The sequence below is a fragment of the Spea bombifrons genome, chromosome 5 (genome assembly GCF_027358695.1).
Source record: "Spea bombifrons isolate aSpeBom1 chromosome 5, aSpeBom1.2.pri, whole genome shotgun sequence".
Lineage (NCBI taxonomy): Eukaryota > Metazoa > Chordata > Amphibia > Anura > Pelobatidae > Spea > Spea bombifrons.
This window is the reverse complement of record NC_071091.1, coordinates 78,329,055-78,345,972: the sequence shown is the minus strand read 5'-3', so window position 1 is coordinate 78,345,972 and position 16,918 is coordinate 78,329,055. Positions and strand designations below refer to the sequence as shown.

Sequence of the window (16,918 nt, the reverse complement as noted above, 5' to 3'; positions counted from 1 at the left end):
GCCATGTGTGGCTGGTCTTGGTCATGAAGGGACATGCTAGTTGAGGGCGCACTGAAGAATTAAAGTGCTAGTGTGTTTGTTGTTTCATGGTAGCATTTACAGTTGACTGTTGTGCTGCCTGGTTCCTGTCGTTCTATGCATGGCTTGGTTTGTGTCTCCCTCTGATGGTGCTTTTCAGCCAGTGAGTGACTGGCTGACGAGTGAGTGAGTGTCAAAGCCAGCAATTAATAGGATTAGACTAGGACTACGTCTGTCAGGTGCTTAGGTGGGTCGGGTCAATCAGCGGGACGAAGCTGCAGCAGCTGCTCTCATTGGGCCGGAAGTGCCCCCAACCCCCCTCCCCGTGGGGGCGGACCCGTGCAAATCTGCTAGCACGGAGGGAAAGAGGACGCAGGGGTGGTACAGGCCGTCTTTTCCAGCTGTGGGTGCCGGCGCGGGGGTTCTCACTGCAACTCTGCTGAGAGTGGCGTGCCACTGGCAAGGCGCCCTGTTCAGGTTATCGCTTCTCGGCCTTTTGGCTAAGATCAAGTGTAGTCTCTCTTGTGGTGGGGGGAGATGACACTGATCCTCTGGCCTTAGGGTTCGGGAAAGCAATGGAACCCGAGGTGAAATTGCCCTGGCAGAAATGCCGGAGTCACCGTGTGTGGTATTGCACGCCACTGCACACGGTGAGCGCACGTTTCCACTGGCGGCCTTCCAGCACTACTCGCCCCCATGTACCATCAGGTCTTGGGGATGAGATTTATTTTTGAATCCGGCAGGCCAGAAATGGCCTGTCCTTAAATTATTTTTCTTTATTTATTTAATCACTTCGTGTGGTCACGAGTGCCAATTAATTTGTCCCCCTTTTTTTGATTCACGGCTTTTGAAATTCACGGCTTGGCCATCACTATTCTTTGGCACACGATTTTGTCACTTCGTTTTTGGACACTGTTTTCTTTTTAAGAGGCAGTGAAGCCTGGACTTTGCTGGAGGAGGATTGGAGCCTTTTGGCCCTTTCCTCTCTTCAAGAAGGCCAGCAAGGAGTCTCACTCTTCGGGGTGAGACTCAAGATCCGACCCTCCCATGGGGGGGGTTGGAATTTGTCCGAGTTCTCCGTGAGGGAACTCGGTATCGTAGTCTGGCTTCTGCTGCCTTGTGCACAGAATGCGGCACCAAGGAGCACGCACCTCGGGCTTCCCTCTTGTGGTGGGGGGAGATGACACTGATCCTCTGGCCTTAGGGTTCGGGAAAGCAATGGAACCCGAGGTGAAATTGCCCTGGCAGAAATGCCGGAGTCACCGTGTGTGGTATTGCACGCCACTGCACACGGTGAGCGCACGTTTCCACTGGCGGCCTTCCAGCACTACTCGCCCCCATGTACCATCAGGTCTTGGGGATGAGATTTATTTTTGAATCCGGCAGGCCAGAAATGGCCTGTCCTTAAATTATTTTTCTTTATTTATTTAATCACTTCGTGTGGTCACGAGTGCCAATTAATTTGTCCCCCTTTTTTTGATTCACGGCTTTTGAAATTCACGGCTTGGCCATCACTATTCTTTGGCACACGATTTTGTCACTTCGTTTTTGGACACTGTTTTCTTTTTAAGAGGCAGTGAAGCCTGGACTTTGCTGGAGGAGGATTGGAGCCTTTTGGCCCTTTCCTCTCTTCAAGAAGGCCAGCAAGGAGTCTCACTCTTCGGGGTGAGACTCAAGATCCGACCCTCCCATGGGGGGGGTTGGAATTTGTCCGAGTTCTCCGTGAGGGAACTCGGTATCGTAGTCTGGCTTCTGCTGCCTTGTGCACAGAATGCGGCACCAAGGAGCACGCACCTCGGGCTTCCCTCTTGTGGTGGGGGGAGATGACACTGATCCTCTGGCCTTAGGGTTCGGGAAAGCAATGGAACCCGAGGTGAAATTGCCCTGGCAGAAATGCCGGAGTCACCGTGTGTGGTATTGCACGCCACTGCACACGGTGAGCGCACGTTTCCACTGGCGGCCTTCCAGCACTACTCGGCCCCATGTACCATCAGGTCTTGGGGTTGAGAATTATTTTTGAATCCGGCAGGCCAGAAATGGCTTGTCCCTAAATTATTTCTTTATTTATATAATTCACTTCGTTTTGCACGAGTGCCAATTAATTTACTTCCCTTTTGATTCACGGTTTTCGAAATTCACGGCTTGGCCCCCACAATTCTATGGCACACGATTTTGTCACTTCGTTTTTGGACACTGTTTTCTTTTTAAGAGGCAGTGAAGCCTGGACTTTGCTGGAGGAGGATTGGAGCCTTCTGGCCCTTTCCTCTCTTCAAGAAGGCCAGCAAGGAGTCTCACTCTTCAGGGTGAGACTCAAGATCCGACCCTCCCATGGGGGGGGGTTGGAATTTGTCCGAGTTCTCCGTGAGGGAACTCGGTATCGTAGTCTGGCTTCTGCTGCCTTGTGCACAGAATGCGGCACCAAAGGAGCACGCACCTCGGGCTTCCAAAAAAAAAAAAAAAAAATCCCCTGGATAGGGGGGGAATACGCTGATCCTCTGGCCTTAGGGTCGGGAAAACATGGAGCCCGAGGTGCTTAAATTGCCTGACAGTATGTTGGAGTCACCGTGTGCGGTCTTGCACGCCGCTGCACACAGTGAATGCACATATTTGCACAGGCGGATCCTACACTTCCTCCATAGCGCCATCAGGGCATGGAGCGAAAATTATTTTTGAACCTGGCTAGGCCAGTCATGGCCTGCCCTTATTTATTTTTATTATTTATATAATCACAATGTGTGAAAGCACGTGTGCCAATTAATTATTTTGGTTTTCCACGGTCACTGAACCCTTTTGCGAGGCCACGCTTCACTTTTTGATTTTCGATTTGGCACTTTTGTTTTGGACACTGCCTTTTGGCAGTGAAGCCTAAAGGGGGCTACTTCCTTGCGAGAGTGCCCCAAGGCAATGGGGTCTCACCCTTCGGGGTGAGTCCCAAGATCCGACCCTCCCATGGCGGGGGGAATTTGTCTGGGTTCCCCTTGTGGGGAGCCAGTTTCGTATTGGGCTTCTGCTGCCTCTTCGGAGCACAGAATGCGGCACCAAACGAGCACGCACCTCGGGCTTCCCCTTGTGGTGGGGGGGGTGACACTGGTCCTCTGGCCTTAGGGTTCGGGAAAGCAATGGAGCCTGAGGTGGAATTGCCCCGACAGAAATGCTGGAGTCACCGTGTGTGGTATTGCACGCCACTGCACACGGTGAGCGCACGTTCTCACTGGCGGCCTTCCAGCACTACCTTTTCCCTCGGGGTTAAGATTTTATTTTTGAATTCGGTAGGCCAGCAACGCCTTGTCCTTAAATTATTTTAATTTATATAATTCACATCATTTTTACACGACTGCCTATTAATTTCCCCGTTTTTGAATTCATGGCTTTTGAAATTCACGGCTTGGCCCCATGATTCTTTGGCACACGTTTTTGTGACCAGGTTTTAGGACACGGTTTTCTTTTTAGAGGCAGTGAAGTCTGGACTTTGCTGGAGGGGGATTGGGAGCCTTCTGGCCCCTTCCTCTCTTCAAGAAGGCCAGCAAGGAGTCTCACTCTTCGGGGTGAGACTCAAGATCCGACCCCTCCATGGGGGGGGTTGGAATTTGTCCGACTTCTCCGTGAGGGAACTCGGTATCTTAGCCTGGCTTCTGCTGCCTTGTGCACAGTTGCGGCACCAGGGAGCACGCCCCTCGGGCTCCAAATAAAAAACAAAAACCCTATGGGAAGGGGGGAAAAGCTTAATCCTCTGGTCTTGAGGCCGAGGTAGCATGGAGCCCGAGGTGTCCACTTGAGCCCCAGAGGAATTCTGGCGTCACATTCACAACCCTGCACTACTGTTGTGAAATGTGTGAGCACGAGGAGCACTGAAGGCCAAATGCTACAGATAAAGCGCTCTTCACTCCAAGACCCATACGGGCATGTGTGTGAACAATTTTTTATTTTTCGGCCTCACGGAAAATGGCTGGACACTTATTTATTATTCACTAATTGCACTTTCCGTTGGCGCACTTGTGCCTATTAATTAGGATGGATCACGGATTTTTTGTACACGTTTTTCGGTTTTGACGTGAACCGAACGTGAGCGCACGTTCTCACTGGTGGCCTACCAGCACTACTCTTCCCCATGTACCATCAGGTCTTGGGGTTAAGATGATTTATTTTTTAATCCGGCAGGCCAGCAATGGCCTGTCCTTAAATTATTTTTCTTTAATTTATATAATCACATCGTTTTACACGAGTGCCAATTAATTTCCCCTTATTTGATTCACGGCTTTTTGAATTCACGGCGAGGCCCTCACTATGTTTTGGCACACGATTTTGTCACCGTTGTTTTTGGACACTGTTTTCTTTTTAGAGGCAGTGAAGCCTGGACTTTGCTGGAGGAGGATTGGGAGCCTTCTGGCCTCTTCCTCTCTTCAAAGAAGGCCAGCAAGGAGTCTCACCCTTCGGGGTGAGACTCAAGATCCGACCCTCCCATGGAGGGGGGAGGAATTTGTCTGGGTTCCCCGTGAGGGAACTCAGTATCGTAGTCTGGCTTCTGCTGCCTACGGCACAGTTGAAAACAAAAACAACAAAAAAAACCCTATGGGAAGGGGGGGGAGATTTGTCTGGGTTCCCCTTGTGGGAACCCAGTATCGTATATTGGGCTTCTGCTGCCTTTACGGGCACAGAACAGCACCTATGGAGCACATGCCTCGGGCTCAAAAAAAAAAACCCCTATGGGAAGAGGGGGGAAACACTGATCCTCTGGCCTTAGGGTCGGGAAAGCATGGAGCCCAAGGTGCTTAATTGCCCTGGCAGAAATGCCGGAGTCACTGTGTGCAGTATTGCACGCCGCTGCACATAGTGAGCGCATGGTGAGTTCTGCACTGGCGGCCTTCCTGCACTCTTCTCCATTGCACCATACGGGCTTGGAGTAAAATTTATTTTTGAATCCGGCTGGGGCAGGAATGGCCTGCCCTTATTTATTTAATTTATATATCAATGTGTTCAGCACGTGTGTCTAATAATTTGGATTTTTGATACCCACGGTTCTTCGACTCACTTGCGAGGCCACGACCACCCTTTTGATTTTCGTTTTGGACACTTCGTTTTTGGATCACTTTTTTGGCAGTGAAGCCTAAAGGGGGCTACTCCCTTGCGGGAGTGCCCCGAAGGCAAAAGGGGTCTCACCCTTCGGGGTGAGACTCGAAGATCCGGCCCTCCCATGGGGGGGGTTGTCTGGGTTCCCCTTGAGGGAACCCAGTATCGTATACTGGGCTTCTGTTGCCTCTTCGGAGCACAGAATAGCACCCAAGGAGCACGCACCTCAGGCTCCAAAAAAAAAAAAAAAAAAGCCTGAGGCTCGTGACGATCGGTTGTTGTTGGACCTCGGCCTTTCTTCTTATGTAGACATGCTGCTATTGGGGTTCTAACTGATGCCTTTCTGAACGAAACGAGATTCGGTCACGGTTGCGTTCGCTCCTCGGCCTCCGGGCCTACAGACCCTAGTAAACCCGTTGTGGACTCCCCAACACCGAGTGGAAACATGCTGGAGAAATCCTAACACTCGTGAGGCTTAAGCGCACGGTCTACCTTTGGGTGCTGGGAAAGACTCCCCCTCTTCTTGAGGCGGCCTTCTCCCTTCCTTTTGGCCTTTTTTTAGTGCCTTTTTCCTCTCTTTTTGGCCTTTTTTTAGTGCCTTCCCCTGCCCCTCTTTTTGGCCTTTTTTAGTGCCTCCCTCTGCCCCTCTTTTTGGCCTTTTTTTAGTGCCTTCCCCTGCCTCTCTCCCTCTTCTCTTTTTCAGTTCTCCACCCTTTCCCAGCCAGACCCGACGAGAAGCGAAAACGGCAACCCAGACCTCCGAAGCTTAACGACCCAGCCAGGCCAGCCCCAGCCAGAACTGGATGAGGCAGACGGTGGTCCTAAAGCTAATGGGTTTTATAATGGAAAACATAAGTTTTGGGTCTTTTTGAGATCAGACCCTACAGGAAATGGGGGTATTCTTCACCCTCCCCGGAATTTCTCTCTGGGGGTGGAATAGGGGCTACCTCGGAAACGTAGTGCTAAGGGACATTTGGAAAAGGACTGAGCAGTCAAGGAACCTAAAAAAAAAATGTAGAAGTTGTGGCTATGTGTGAAGAACCCTGTAAATGTGATCTATGCGGGAATGTGGATCACTTGGCGTGGCACTGCCCCAAGCTATTGGATTTTAGGACACAAGAAGATATCCGACATGGAGGTCTGCCGGCACCCCTGGCCCAGGGTTCTTCTGTGTCCGGAGCATCTGTAGTTAAGGTCTGGAGGCTCCTGTGGCTAGAAAGTCCTACAGTGATGCAGTAACAGCAGGATCTGGGAGCGTGAGGCGTTTGTCTCGGGTGCCGGCGCTTCACACTGACGTCATATGCCGGAGAGGGTCGATTGTGAGAAGGGGGTTGGGGAGGGAGAGGGGAGATTGTGAGAAGGGGGTAGGGAGTGAGAGGGGAGACTGTGAGAAGGGGGGTAGGGAGGAAGAGGGGAGATCGTGAGAAGGGGGTTAGGGAGGGAGAGGGTAGATAGTGAGAAAGGGATAGATGGGGTGGGGGGGGCATTAACAGATTCTCGCACCGGAGCCCTGAGGTTTCTAGTTACGCCCCTGATTGCCTGCTTTTTTCCCCCTCTTTTAGTGATAAAGGGGAGTATAAGATTGAGGATTGATTTTATTTGATTTTCAAAGGGTATGATAGGTGAGGAGTTGTTTGGTGTAAGTATGCCGTTTACGGACCATGTGTGTGTGGTGTGTACAGTGTATGTTTCGACTACAGTAGTGAGTGGGCAGGGGAAGTTGAATGTATCTTCATTGGAGGATGAGTGGGTAGTAAGGTGTTTTACCAATTTTTGTCAAGGTTTAAGAAAGAAGGGATGTTTTTTGAATGTGTTGCAGTGGTGGGAGTTTGTTCAGGTAAAAGTTTTTTTCTAAGGAGAGGTCAATGTATGGTGAGGAGAGAAAGAAGGGAATGGACGGTTTGAATATTTGGTTGGGATGTGAAAGATGAATTAGTGGAAGCAAGAAATAGATTGAATCATTTAATGGAAAGAAAAAGGAAGACAATTAAGTTATGGAAGAGGATTAAAAGTGTACGAGGTTCTTTTTTAAGAACATTTTCAGCGGTAGAGATTTGATGGAAAGTGTTTCCAATGAAGAATGAATGGCTGTATATGGATCAGATGTGATGTCTGTGGTGGAGAAGGCTAGGAATTTGATGGTTGAAAAGGATGTTTTAGAAAGAGATGTGGATAAGAGAGTTGGAGGCTGTTATTAAGGGTATGAGTCGCCTGGTTGTGATGGATTGCCTGTTGAGTTTTACTGTAAGTTTTAGGATGTGATTGGGGATGACTTTGTGGACATTTGCATGGAGGTATTGAGACGGAATGAACTGAGACAATGAAAGAAGGAGTGATTGTATTGTTCAAGAAAGGTGAGAAAAAAGACCTTAAAAACTGGAGACCGATTACATTATTAAATGTTGATTAAAAAATAATTGCAAAATTGTTAAATCAGTTGAGGGTGATTGTGTTTGGTGATAGTTTGGTTGCATTACAGGATGCTTTGTGGTATTCTATGGAGAGGAAGCTGGAAGAGGCTGCGATAGATTTTGAAAAAGCGTATTATAGGGTTGCGCGTGATTTTATGTTTAATGTGTTGGAGAAATTGGGTTTACCATGTTGAGATGGATGCAGATTTTGTATGAAGGGATTGGAAGTAGAGTGTTAGTTAATGGATGTTTGTCAGAGAGGTTTGCCGTACGATCAGGTGTGCAGCAAGGTTGTCCATTGCCGCCAATTTTATTTATTTGTGTGATTGAGCCTTTATTGAGAACGATTAGGAATGATAAAGTAATGAAAGGGGTGGATATACCAGGAAGTGGTGGGAGAAGTATAGTATTGGGATATATGGATGATGTGACAGTTGTTTGCAGGACACAAGCAGGTTTGAGGAGAGTGAAGCTGTTGGTCGATTTTGTCTGCATGGGGAGTGGATTTCGAGTGAATTGGAAGAAATGTGTGTAAAGCATTTGGGGAATGGCATGAGCTAGAGTTGTGCGGTTGGCCGATAACTAAAGGTTCAACTGAAGTGTTGGGAGCGTGATTTGATGAACGGATGGATGGGCGTGAGAGTTGGGGAAAAAATTGCGGGAAGGGTGGGGCAAAAACTTGGATTTCGGTCTTTGAAGGGGAGAGTGTTGGTTGGTGGTGAAAGCTATGATATTGCCTTTGTTGTTGTTGTATTTGAATATGTTTTTTCCGGTAACTGATAGAATGATACGTAGGATAGTGAGACGTCTTTTTGGAACGCAAGAATGGAAAAGTTGAAAAGGGAGAAGGAGTGTTTGAGGAGAGAGAATGGGGGGATGGATATGCCTGATGTTGAGCGGTTTCTGGTGATTCAGTATATAAGTAAGTATGTGTATTAAGTTGAGTACAAAAGATTCTATGGTGGGGTGTATGGTGAGATATGCAGCAGGTGGTTTGTTGAGAAAGTTTAGGTTGTATGAGATTGAACGGAGGAAGCCTGTATGTTTTCAGGTAGCGTGGTTTTATGTGAGGATTGAAAAAGGCATTAGGAAATATGAATTGTGAGATGTGAAAGTGGACACGTGAGGAGAGAACAGGTGTGTGATGCAAATGATTAGAGACCGTGAGTTGTTGGTACGAATAAGTGGTTTGACAGACGGACAGAGTAAGCATGTTTGGAGGATGTTAGCGGATGGGGAGATTGTGAATAGACAGAAAGATGTAGGCTGGATGGCTGTGCATGGATGTTTACCAACAAGGGAGTTTCAACAGGTAAGGAAGTTATGTGCGTCAGAGTGTTGTCTGAGGGATAAGTGTGGAGCGGTAGAAAACGTGGTGCATGTATTTTGGGACTGTGAGTATGTGGTAAGAGTTTGACGGAAAATGGGTAGGTTTGTGAAAGAGTTGGTAGGGATGATTAGGTTTAGTTTATTTGGGTAGAGGTTTATTTTTTATGTTGTTTTCTTGTTTGGATGTTTTGGGATAGTGATGAGGGACAGGAGTAGGGACAGTGTGAGGGCTAGCGATAGGATTTGGATTAGGTTTTGTTTGTTTGACTAATTTGATATTTTGTAAATATGTGTATATGTATATACTTAATAGTTTTTTCCTTTCTTCACTGTGGGTGTAGAAAATGGAAAATTACCATGAGGATGTTGTATATTTGGCCATCCAAAAATCCATCAAGGGTGTGCACTAATAATAAAAAAAACAACAACAAGAAAGAATTTGACTTTATGGACACAAAATTCCCTATTACTATTGATAGTATTCTAGTCACCCTAGATGTACAGTCACTTTATAGTTCCATCACATACAAGGCTGGTATTAACACAGTAAGGTGGCCTTTAGATGAAGATCACTCCCTCTATGACAAAATCATTGAGAAAAATTACACCTACGCTTACTTAGTTTTGTATTAAAACAGAACTAAAAGGAATGGTACTGGTACCTCCAGACCTTTACATTAGGCCTACAGACAGGAATAAGTTACTTCATCTTGATAGCTTTTATCCACTACATGCCCGCATCAGTCTTCTGTATTCTCAAAATATGAGGGTGAAAAGGATAGTCTCTAATTCCCATGATGTCTTCCATAGCCTTGATAAGATGAGCAACATATTTAGAGCTAGGGGTACCTCAAAACAGTCCTAGATAAACAGTGGAATATGATCAACAGAGATGACCATTATATACCTCCCAAAAAAACAGGGATATGGATAGGATTTTGATTTTACATTTAAACCACTACCCCACAAGATAAAAAATCTTAAACACTGGCAGATGATCAGAACAGACCCTAACCTTCCAAAACTATTTCATCAGCCTATCCTGTTTTCATACAGGAAGGGTCCCAACCTGAGGAGAAAAAAATGGTAAAAGCAGATGCAGGGTACCAAATATCTAAAAAAAAATATTTTTATAAACCCCACTTTTCCATGCCTTCATTGTAACAGTATCATTAAGTTTGATACTTTCCTTAAATGCTGCTCTTAGTACGTAGTTTATCTGCTGTGTGGATACATTTATGAGAAAACAACCAAGCCCATGAACACATGGGCTTGAGGATCCAGTGGCCAGACATTTTAAGATGGTGGGACACCTTCTGAGCCAGCTGATATACATAAGGTCATTGACCATATGCTACTTCCCTGACGAACAAAGACAATGGATACACAAGTTGAACTGCCTATATCCATAGCGTCTGAATGACTATTATTAGTTAATACATTTTTTATGAACTAGGAATGGGAAGACCACTTCTCTCCAGGGTATACCGGATCAGAGGTGATCCCCCTTCAGTTCTCCCTAGGGAGATTTGGCAAGTGCTTTGGTTCTATAACATGTTGTTGTATACCTCATTTTCAGATTCCCCAGATAGTCTGCTACTATGGTCTACTGGACTTTGTCTCTAACCACACTGTATCCTTCTTTTACACCCTGTGTAATTAATTAGTGATTATATTTCTTTTAAACTTATAAATATGTTCTTCTAAGGATTATTCCCCATAATAAATTAGATGGACCAGCATAGGGTTACAACCTGCCAAATAGGGGGCATTTAAGTTATTGCGTTATCTCCATAATTTTTCAAAAAATTTTGTTGCTCACACGAGGATCATAATACAAGCGGATTAACTGAAAATAGGTAGAGAAACCAGATGATGAGATTCCGGTGGTGGAAGTCTAGCAAGATGGAGGATTCTCGCGAGAAGATGGCCAAGCATTGTTTTCGTGTGAAGGTCACAGTGACATCAGAAGTGAAGGACAAACCTGGACCAAGGTCTGCGAGGATAGCACAGAGGAAGAAAAAGCCCACTACAAGGGTGAAGGAGACTGAAGCTGAGGAAGCCTCTTCAGGCTGCGGGAGAGGGTTCCAGTAAGCAGCTGGACAAGCATAGCGAACAAGTGATCAGGGCAGAAGGCAGCTGGGGAAGATGTTGGCGAGTGTGCTGATTATGAAAAAGTTAAATGATACTGTTACATCACCTGTTGGTATTGTGAAGGGCATGCAATGCCAGGGTCCCGCTCAGGCTTGGGTAAATACTTACTTTAATGCTAGTGAGTCAAGGTCAACGTTGTGAGTGAAGCTTGCATTAAAGAGGTTATGTTTTGCGAGTTGTCACTCTTAGGTTTTCATTTAAGTTAGTCTGTTTGGAATTTGGAATGATGAATATTTGGATATATTGTCTTTATTGCCAGTGTCTAAGGAATTTTTACTGAAACATGATACGGAGGAGGAAAGACACAGGCCAGTTGTTAGATCTTTTAATAATTGGTTGCGGGCTTTCTGTATTTTTGGTAGCGTGTATATTGTGAATAACAAAGATAGAAGAGCAGGTCTTTTTTCACCATCTAGACGCAGTGTTAGTAGCATATAAGAATTTTGGTGGCTTGCTGTGGTTTAACTATGATGAGACTCTTAGACAGAAATTGTCTGAAGGATATGGGTTCATGAATTATGTTGCCGCAGAGGCATGTTAACAGATCTCCAGGTATAGTTGCTCCGCAACCTAGGTATTTGTTGGACTTTTAATTATTCGCAATGTAAATGGCCTAATTCCTGTAAATTTAGGCATGAATGTACAGTATGCGCTGGTAGTCATCCAGGATTTTCGTAGGAGCTTGCAGAATGGAAAAGAGCAGGTTCAGAAAAGCAATGTGAAAATAGCAAAACTGATCTCCTTTTTTAGACAGGTATCCAAACAAACAGATGGCTATAGTTACTTGTCAAGGTTTTATGGAAAGTCTTAGAATTCCAGTTAATAAAAGTGAAGGTTTTCTTTGGGTAGATGACTCGAAATAAGGATGCTGTAAAGACTAAAATTGAAAGAGTTAAGTTTGGGTAGGGTGGAATGAGCCGCCCTTCTCATGTTTTCATTTATCCCCTCTAGGCTTAGTACCTAAAAAGGAACCAGCTTATTTTAATACATCTTTTATCTATCCCTCAAGCTTTTGCGTCCCTTTTTAGAATGGGTTTGGAGGGAGGTTTCGGGTTTGCAGTAATTCATTATCTGGGTGATATTTCATTTATTGGAAAAGCTGGTAGTTAGTGTTTATTAATGTTGAAATCTTTTTTCATGTACTAAGTTCCATTACAAAGTTACAGTTTTTAGGTAGAATAATTGATACAGAAAGAATGAGTTTCAGGTTACCAGAAGTTGTTAAGTTAAGGTTGTTTATTAATAAAGTTTTAGGTGCAACAAAGTTGAGGGCTAAAGAATTTCAATCACTTTTGGGTATGCTTTACTTTGCTTCATGGATAATACCAATGGGTAGAGTTTTTTCTAGGCATAGGAAGCAAAAGATGCCGCACCATAAGGTTAGGAAATCGAAATAAATTAGATTGAAAGGTTTGAGATTTAATTTTGAATGATTTTAATGGGGTTGCGATATGTCAAGAAGAGTTTGTGGATAATGAGTCATTGGAATTTTTACAGATGCTTACAGGAGCCACAGGCTTTGGTATATTTTGGTGAGGGGGGTGGGCTGCAGCTAAATGGCATAGTTCATGGGTGAATGCAGGTTGAGCAAAGAATTTGGTACTGCTAGAACTATTCCCTGTGGTATTAGCATTTCAATTATGGTATAAAGAATGGGTTACTAAGATTTTGCTTAATTGTAATAACATGGGAGTGGTTTGGGTGATTAAGACTTTGTGTAAGTTTAAAAAAAGCATGAAAACTAGAAAGAGGAGTAGAATAAGTGAAAAAATTATAATAAATCGGGACTTTCCTTTTATGTATATGGAAACACAGCTGTAGTACCAACTCAAAATGGAACTGGGGGTTTGTAGAAATAGTTCGCTATCTCCAAAAACACAAAATATGGGTGTGTTTGGCTATGATGCCAAATTGACCGATTCATTTGTATTTTTTTATCTTTCCGTCTACTATGGTACACCTGAATTAATAAGTTTGGATGGAATTTTCTGAGAACTCAGAGAGGAATATATATATATATATAAAAATAAAATATATATATAGAAAAATCTAATTTTTGCTAGTTTTTACTAAATTTCTCACGCTAAATGTCTAACTATGGTATCAAATGAAAACCCTCTCTCTCCTGAAATATATATATATTTTACATGGGTACACTATTCACAGGAAAAGAGAATAATCGCTGAACCGACAAAATGGCAAAATTGCTCCTGGACTTGAGGTACCAAAGAGAGAGACTTATTTAAGACTATATCTTCAGAAGTATTGCATGTTTAATAAATGTGCTGGGTAAAATACATTGGAATAGTTTTGAGAGTATGCTTTTCAAGACTGCATTTGTTGTGGCTTTTTTGGGGGCCTTTAGGGTTGGTAAGTTAGTTGCGGCTAACAAGGACAGAGGTTCAGGTTTACAAGAGAACGATGTTGTTTGTGACGGGAAGTTGCAATTGTTTTTAAGATCTTTTTAAGACGGGTAAAGAAAGGGTAAAGGTTGTTGTATGGTATTGAACAGGGTGCTAGGTTCATGTATTTGCCCGGTAAGAGCGGCTGTCTTGGTGGTAAAGGAAATCCGTTGATTCATGAATCTGGTTTGCCTTTGACAAGATTCCAGTTTAGAAGGGTTTTAAATATGGGTTTTAAAGAGTTAGGTTTGGGTTATGAAAGGTATACCTACTCATTCCTTTAGGATTGCGGCAGCAAACGAAGCTTTATTAGGTTTGGATAAGTCTTATTAAAAGGTTGGGTAGATGGGATTCAGAGCATTTTAGAATTATTAGGCCTAATCTTTTATAATGGTATTAACTACAGTTAATGTTCAAGGTTAACTATGATTTTTTTGCAGGTCAACAGCCCTTTGTAGTCTGGATTTATTCATATTTTGGGTGCAGAGAAGAGCGAGTGAGAAGTTATGGTGAAAACTTTGGGGTTTAATTGAGATAAGATTATAATTTGTTGGTTGGGAATAAGAGGTTTAAGGGTGGGTCAGTTAAGGTATAGTTTATATCAATACAATAATTTTTTGGCTTGGCCAAATGTAATCATTATGCCCTACGGGAGGAATGATATTGGGAAAATGAAATCAACTGATTTGATATTGTATTGTAAAGAATTGATTGTGTTTGAAAGAAAAAATTCCATGATTTTCTGTTAATATGGTCTGAGATTGTTCCACACTTATTATGGATCAAGGGGCCAGAGCTTAAAGCTTTGGAGAGAGTCCGTCGCAAGTTTAACAGAGCAAAGGTGGTTGTGAAGGTTTATATAGAAATGATGGTGTTCGCTTATCAGATATTGGTTGTGATATATTTAATGTTGATTTGTATGCATGGTGGAACAGGCCGTGGTTTGGTGGGGGAAGGGCCTCAAATGGTTGTTAAGGAAAACATTTGCGAAAGTTGGGGTGAACTGTAAAAGGTGTAAAGTGAAGCCTGCTGGCAGTGTACTTAAATTCAGTTTTGGGTGCTCTGGGTATGGGCCAAGAGCTTGTATTGTTATTTATATTTGTTATGAAGTTATTGAATTGAGGGCTTTTTGTTGTCGTGTTATTAAATAAGTTCCGTTTTTGTCCCTTACACGGGTAGTTTTTGCGTACAGTAATGTTTTTTGGATAGCTAAAATGTTCTCCCTCACTTGCACATGCCACTGCTTTGGAACGCACTATATGGTAGGAAATACATTGATCCAAACATTGCAGTTGTGTTGAACGCTTACATCTTATCAGTCCATTATTGGAATCTTTAAAACATGTATTTTAAGATATATATTCCCTTAACACTTTCATAACCTAGAGACAGAAGTTATATATATATATATATATATATATATATATATATATATATATATATATATATATATATATATATATATATATATATATATATATATACACATATATATACTTTTTCCATTTTCGGAGGGAGAAACTGAGTGAATTAGCACATTTTTGCCAACTCACAAGCAGTCTAAATGTCTTAAACTGGAGACAGAACATATAAAATCCACCCCTCCTACCCCTATAGATACGCAGGTAAAAGAAAAATGTGCTGCTGTATGGAATTATCATGTGTGTGCCAGCATATTGTATTAAAGTATGTGTATGGTGTTAGGAGTGTCAGTTGCGAACCTAAAGTTAGTAGGACGAGAAATGGGAGTATTGATGTATGGCTTTGGAGTGAGTGGGTGTCAGAGCAACTATCAGCACCAGTATGTAGAAGGGGCCACATTTCTATTCCGCCTCCACCAGCAAGGAGTAGAACAGTGTAGTGGTAAAATGGTTGAGCAGAGCATGGCAGGACTAGACAGCCAGAAATGAAAAAAATCTCGTTACGCCAATTTGTTTAGTGCATACATGAATTTGCAACCTGGAAGAGATGGTATGGCCAATTTTAGCATGAGGCATTAATTTGATTGTATAGGAATGTGATGTTAGAAGATTTTACAACATGAATTCTTTTGTGAAGCTGGGGCTCCAACCAGTGTCCTCTACAACAGATTAGATGATTTGTCTCTAAGTCTAGCCTCAAGGTAAACCGGCTGACTAAACTACCATATGCCTGCATCCCCTCATAGATAGTGTTTTATTTTGATATGCTAAGAAATAGCAGTCAGGAAACCATTTCTTCCAGGGTCATATCCAAAGCATACATCAATAATAACCCATGGATTTATATCCTTTTATGCATATTTAGAACAAGGGAAAGCAGACCCAACAAGTGATATGTAGCAAGTGTGACGTACTTAAAAAAAATGCAGAAAATTAATAGATGCATATGCTGGCTGGACACCAGTGGCTAACTTTCCTCTTAACTAAAGTATGAGGGGAAAAAAAACCTATGGTGACTGTGCCAGGTACTGGGTTGGTTATCACACCAGCACACATCTTAACAGGTTTTATACATAATTCAAACATGCTCTTTTGTCAAAGTGACACACAAAAGCATAAGCACTACTAAATATAGGAAATTCTCTCATCAGCTAGACCTCTGCAATAGCCTATCCGCCATAACAGCAGACAGGACAATGCTACAAATTTGACTTTTGGCTTCCAACAAATTCAATTTCCTGACTGGCTTCCTGCTGATCAACTTTGCCTTAAAAGTTTCCATTGCCTGGGGAGGCCATGTCTCAGCTTTCTATATGTGTAACAAACATAGCAAGCCTATAGAACTACGCTCAGATGGTATCTGTGCCATTAGTGCTATGGTTACAAGGGCTTATATATGGCGGTTGTGCCCAGGCTTGCTTGTGTTTTGGAGTCAGGAGCTAAGGATGGCTTCCTCACTATTTGGGAAGCATATTTGTGTCCATGGATATTCCTGCTCTTAAGACCCTATTATTCGCTCACTAAGCCCAGAAACAAGCGGGCCCAGGTGGGAACTTGGCTACATATAGATCCACCCAGTCTCCTGGAAGTCTGTCGTAAGATCATGGGTAGTATTAAGTTGGTTTATCACGCTTCCGCGCCCCTTCACAAGGTTTAGGCCCCATGGCTTGGTAATTGAGTCCATAACCCGCTTCATTAATTAAATTTGATTTCTCAAAGATGGTTTAATGGAAGTAAAATAGCCATTCGGTCTGCGAACTAAATACCATAGCTAAAAACATTTCCCGTCTCCGACACCCTCAACATCTATCTCCACCAAACAACGTGTTCCCGCGAGACCTCAGACTGCACTTCCATATTAGGGCATGTGTCAGCTAGCCATCGACGTCACCTCCCTTGGAATGCGCCACGCCCTCTGGTTTGGGCGCAACCAACAAGAGACAGGGGGAGCACACGTTGTTTCATAAATTCTCTTCTTAAGAAATTGCCTGAATAAGCAATTGACACGCCACATTGTCACATTATCACGCCATTCCGGGTTAGACGTGTATTATTTATTTTCTGAGCTACACTTTTTTACTTTAACCCGTTGATTTCAGTGGTTGTAACGCCCATC

The 16,918-nt window shown here is 43.5% G+C and overlaps 1 pseudogene; it reads left to right on the top strand.

Moving 5' to 3' along the window:
• The first annotated feature begins 498 nt into the window (after positions 1-498).
• On the top strand, positions 499-678 carry LOC128498552 (uncharacterized; annotated as a pseudogene).
• The last annotated feature ends 16,240 nt before the right edge of the window (positions 679-16,918 follow it).